The sequence below is a fragment of the Echinops telfairi genome, unplaced genomic scaffold (genome assembly GCF_000313985.2).
Source record: "Echinops telfairi isolate 266 unplaced genomic scaffold, ASM31398v2 ScPeMD7_7465;HRSCAF=8503, whole genome shotgun sequence".
In the NCBI taxonomy this organism is placed as follows: domain Eukaryota; kingdom Metazoa; phylum Chordata; class Mammalia; order Afrosoricida; family Tenrecidae; genus Echinops; species Echinops telfairi.
Window position 1 is genome coordinate 4,182,460 of NW_022111365.1, and position 5,321 is coordinate 4,187,780.

The following is a 5,321-nucleotide window of genomic DNA, read 5'->3' on the forward strand; positions in this document are numbered from 1 at the left end:
TATTTTTGACATTGCTAAATAGTAGTTCTCTATGCATATACACTGTTTTCTTACCTTATCATGCAAGGTCTCAAGTCATAATTTAGATGTTCCTAAGTGATTAGCATTTGGGGGCATGCCAAGCAATTGGTATACTGTTTTCCATTCATCTGCTACCTTGAAAGGTGATTAGCACTTTGGGATGGGATAGTGGGGAGATGCCTAACAAATTCCATCTCTGATCAAGGTAAATCAAGCTGTCTGCTGAGATGATTGGCTAGCATACGTACACAGTTAGACTGAGCTGTCCTGTATTCAGATCAGAATGAACAAACTTGCCTTTTTTTTCAGAAATCCGTCTGCCTTCTCGTTAAATGGTATGAAAGCAATTCTGCCTTCAAATGGTATTACTACGAATTATTCGATGTGGTACAAAAATAGAATGGAAGTATACATGTGACACCAGGAATACAACAAACATAGTACTGTTATAAAAATTTTTAAGATTACAAGCCAGGATTTCCAGTACACTCTAAAAATAGCTAATTGAGAATGATTCCTTTAGAGCAATGCTCTTAATTGCCTGGGTAGCTTTATAGAAAATTCACTTAGTTACTGGCTAGAACTTTGAGAGTCTTAATAGCCAAAGTCAGACACTCTCTTAAATAATGTCATAGCAGGAACCCAACCCGGCTGCCTTCCTGTACTGGCTAATTAGTGAATCACAGTCATTATGCAAATGAGTACCTCTGATTGTCAACAGCTTGTATCTTTCCCCAATGCTCATGCAAATAAAGCCAGTTGAATGGTTGGCCTAGTCCAATATGAGAATGATAGAATTTCAGACCCTTGGAAATCTGGTCTAACTTCCTTGTTTAACAGATTAGGTGAGTCTTTAGAGGTTAGAAGAATGCTTCAGCTTCTGACCGAGAGCACTTGAACTTGGCTCTGACCCACGGCAGTCTTGTGGATAACAGGACACGGACATGTGTGGGCCAGGCCTGCACCATCTGCATGATCATGCGTTCATCTGTCTGAGTCCATGACTGCAAGTATTGTCTGACACTACAGTGCACGCTGGGGTGTTGTCCTCGACAGGACTTGTACTTGTTCATGGTTGGTGTAGATTGCCAGGTATTTCTTCTTAGTTGGTCTCATTCTGGAAACTAGGCTGAAACCATGGGTGACCCTGCTGGTATTTGAAACAAAAATGGAATAACTTCCAGCATCATAGCAATACACAAGTCACCGCAGTATGCCAGACTGATAGGTGGGTAGTGGGTCCTTAGCTAAACAAAACAAAACTTTGCTTAAGCCAAACTCAGCCTCAGACCTTTTACCTTCAGACAAAACAACTCTAATTTTTACTTTAATCTGTAAATGTCGGTACTCTGCACACAGATACTCATGGGACCAAATTATCACAACAGTGAAACTAAGGTTGATACAGCAAGTAGTGTCCTCAGATCAATAAGTGAGCTATAATCCAAGGAGGCCGTGAAACCACTGAACCCCTCTCTACCACGGAGAACCCCCTGTGTCTTACATACCATCAGGAAAAGAAAATAGACATGACCTTCAGCAGCCCTTGAAACACCTTTCCCACATTGCTCAGGCAATGCCAGCGGTGCTGTTTGTCCTCCAGGGTTCTGAGCTGAGGCCAAGGACTTCTGTCCTAGCAAATTTGTGTACGAAACCTCGGCACTTCTGAGTCATTGGGGCTGACTCTTTCCTTTCATATCTTTTCTTCTCTTCGCTTTTCTTTCCAATTCCCTTTGTCACCATCCCAAAGCCAAGTTCTCATTTCCACCAGAACTTTAAACATTGTGCCGTTATGTAGCGCAACCTTTAATTTTCCTCCCCAAGAGAGGTGATTGTTTATGTTGTAAATGCCACATTAGTCTCCATGAAATGGAGATGGAATTGATTTTCATTTCAGAGATTTCACAGCTTGCCCCGGAACTTTATGCTTGATTGCCAGTGCTCAAAAATGCATGGGCGTCTGAAAGGTTCAGAAACAGTGTGTAAGGTGACATATGACATAAGGAGCCTTGGAGCTGTGTCTGTAGAAGACTGGCCCCTGTGTCTGCGTGTCTGGGTTTGGCCAGGGCTCCAAAGACACCAGTATCTTGAATCGAGGTGGTACTGGCTCCAGCCCCACATCAGCCCACCCACAGTTCCTCTATCCTCCTGCCAGAAAGCACCATATCAGTCATTCCGAGAGTCTGTCTTTCAACACGCATTTCCTGAGCACTGTCCGAGGGATCATGGGAGAAACGGAATCCTACAGCTGTACACCCTGAGAAGATTAAAATCCAACTGGGGAGAGCAAACGCAGGATGCCACCAGTGAATTTGGCAAGGGTAGGATGATGCATTCCAAATTGAATTCCGGGGAGAAGCTGCTCAAGCCAATGGAAGGAGGAAGCACTGCCGGCACCTTGGAGACATGGCGTACGCAGGGTCTATGTCAGACTGACACAAAGGAACGGTTTCCTTTTATGCCCTGTCTCCCCTGATGCCCTCAGTGCTGCAGCTCGGTCTCCTAGGAGCACCTGTCCTATTTAACGACGGAAGCCCTGAATGAGCAGATGATTGCCCTCTTTTCCAGGGCTGTAAGAGACGGCCCCTTGCACTGCATGGACCTGGTCGATTGTTGCCGGAAGTGAGTGTCTTAATATGGGTCTTCTGTTCATGTCTCTGTAACTCCGACCCATGGTTGACTGAGCCCCTGCTAATGGGCTGTGTGAAACCCTAACGGAGGGGGTTGATCAGTTTCTGTTGCCGTTCCCGGTATATAAGAAAGCCATCTCAGAACCTGGCACAGAGAGAACCCGCAAGACTATCAAGGAAGAAGCGAGACCAGCAGAACATGTTTGAAATCCCTGCCTGAAGTGACAGAGGCAGCAAAGGCCAAAACCCGAGGCCAAGGCAAGACGACCATGAGACTGAGCACAGAGGGAGAGCAATGCATAGGATGCCTGGCCTATGGATGAAGGTAGAGGCCAAGGGACCACATGGCTGAGAAGCAGAGAGAGAGAGAGAGAGTCTTGGATGCTGGGTGAGGAGAGATAGTGCTGTAGACTAAGGGTTGGGTTTTTAATGTCTTCTGATCCTGACTCACAGTAAATAACCGCTCATAATGGTTGTGTAGGAGCTCTGTGTGGCCATTGCAATGAATGGTTGGGTCGGAATGAAGAAAGACGGAGGGGGAGGCCCTCGGAGGGCCTGGTGTCGGTGGCCTCGGGCTGGTGCAGGGTGGGGCTGGGTTCTCCACCCCACAGACGCTGGGGGAGGTCAGATGTGGCTCTCACATGTCTTCCAGAGTGTTCACCATAGATCTGCTTTGGACCCATTGCCTTCTAGAACGCCCGTCCTTTAAAGGACTTCTCACAAACTGGGCTTTTCATAAGATAGCGGGTGTTCAATACTACACGGTCAATGCATTCACTGTCATCCTGGGCCCTATGTTACACGGGACAGACTATTTTAAAGGATCTACATTAAATGTGGGGTGGAGAAACACAAATAACTGACATGGGGAAGAGTGATGTGAAGTTAAAGAAAGACACTTAAAAAAAATCATTTTATTGGGGGCTTGTATAGCTTGTATAGCTCTTATCACAATCCATCCATCCATCTATTGTGTCAAGCACATTTGTACATTTGTTGCCATCATCATTTTCAAAACATTTCTTTCTACTTGAGCCTTTGGTATCAGCTCCTCATTTTCCCCCTCCCTTTTCACACTCCCTCCCTCATGAACCCTTGATAATTTATAAATTATTATTATTTCTTCATGTCTTATACTGACCGCTGTCTCCCTTCATCCACGTTTCTGTTGTCAGTCCTCCTGGGAGGGGGTTATATGTAGATCATTGTGATCGGTTCCCTCTTTCTCCCCCCACCTTCCCCTTCCCCTTCCCCTCCTAGTATGGCTATTCTCATTATTAGTCCTGAGGGATTTATCTGTCCTGATTCCCTGTGTTTCCACCTCTTATCTGTACCTGTGTACATGCTCTGGACTAGCCAGATTCGTAAGGTAGAATTGGGATCATGAGAGTGGTGGGGGAGGAAGCATTAAAGAACCAAAGGAGAGTTGTATGTTTCGTCGGTGCTATGCTGCACCCCGACTGGCTGGTCTCTTCCTTGTGACCCTCCTGTAAGGGGATGTCCAGTTGTCTACAGATGGGCTTTGGGGCCCCACTCCGCACTCTCCCTCATTCACATTGATAAGATTTTTTTGTGCTGGATCTTTGATGCCTGATACCTGATCCCATTGATACCTCATGATAGAGAGACACATTTTGGCAGGGGTTGCTGAAGTAGCATTGCTGCCGGGCGGGGTAGGGAGGTGGGGGTGGACTCTCCAGCTACAGGGGTGGAGGTGGGGAGTACAAGCTCTCAGGAAGGCAGAGGCTGGCTGCCCACATACCTCTCCCCCTTACAGCCCTTTTTCTTCTTCTCCTCCGTTTCTCTTTTCTTAACTTTCTGTCGTGCTTCTTTTTAAAAGGAGTCTTGGTGGCAGACGAGCTACACGTTGGGCTGCTAACTGCATGTGCCTCAGTTCGAAAGCACCAGTCGCTCCACAGGAGAAAGTTGAGGCTTTCCATCCCCATAAAGAGTTACAGTCTTGGAAACCCACAGAGGCCGTTCTGTCCTCTAGGATCCCCGAGGGTTTTCTCTTTAAAAGAGAGGAGGTAGCTGCAGGTCCGGTTCTCATTGTGCATTGGCGGGGGTGGGGGAGTATTGATTTTCAACCTGTGACTGCTGAAAATTAGAATATCTTCCTGAAGCTGGGTTCTTGCCTTGAAGTGTCCCTTATCTGTGTGACTCTGACTGGCTGCACTCTGTGCTGCGGGGCTAAATCACAGTTCACATCTCCCACCCCCAGTCCAGCTGCCTGCAAGCCCATTTGAAGCAAAAGCCTTGAGCTGGAATAACCCCCCACCCGAGCCCCCAGTTACTTAATGTCCTATCTTTGGGCCATAGGCATATTGATTTCCTACTAATTTTCTTGTCAGGAAAATTCTTCCAATCAAGATTGAAAACAAGCTAGGAGATTAGAGCTCAGTGCCTTTTTCGTCTTTCTTTCTTTCAGTTTGATTAGGATACTCTTATCTAGGTTCCTTGGACCCAATTTAAACTTGGCATAAACCTATCTTAAAAGATCAGGATTGTCTTTTTTTTAAATAATTTTATTGGGGTGCCATACAATTCTTATCACAATCCCGACATACATCCATTATGTCAAGCACTTAGGTATATTTGTTGCCATCATCATTCTCAAAACATTTGCTTTCTACTTGAGCCCTTAATATCGGCTGCTCATTTTCCCCCCTC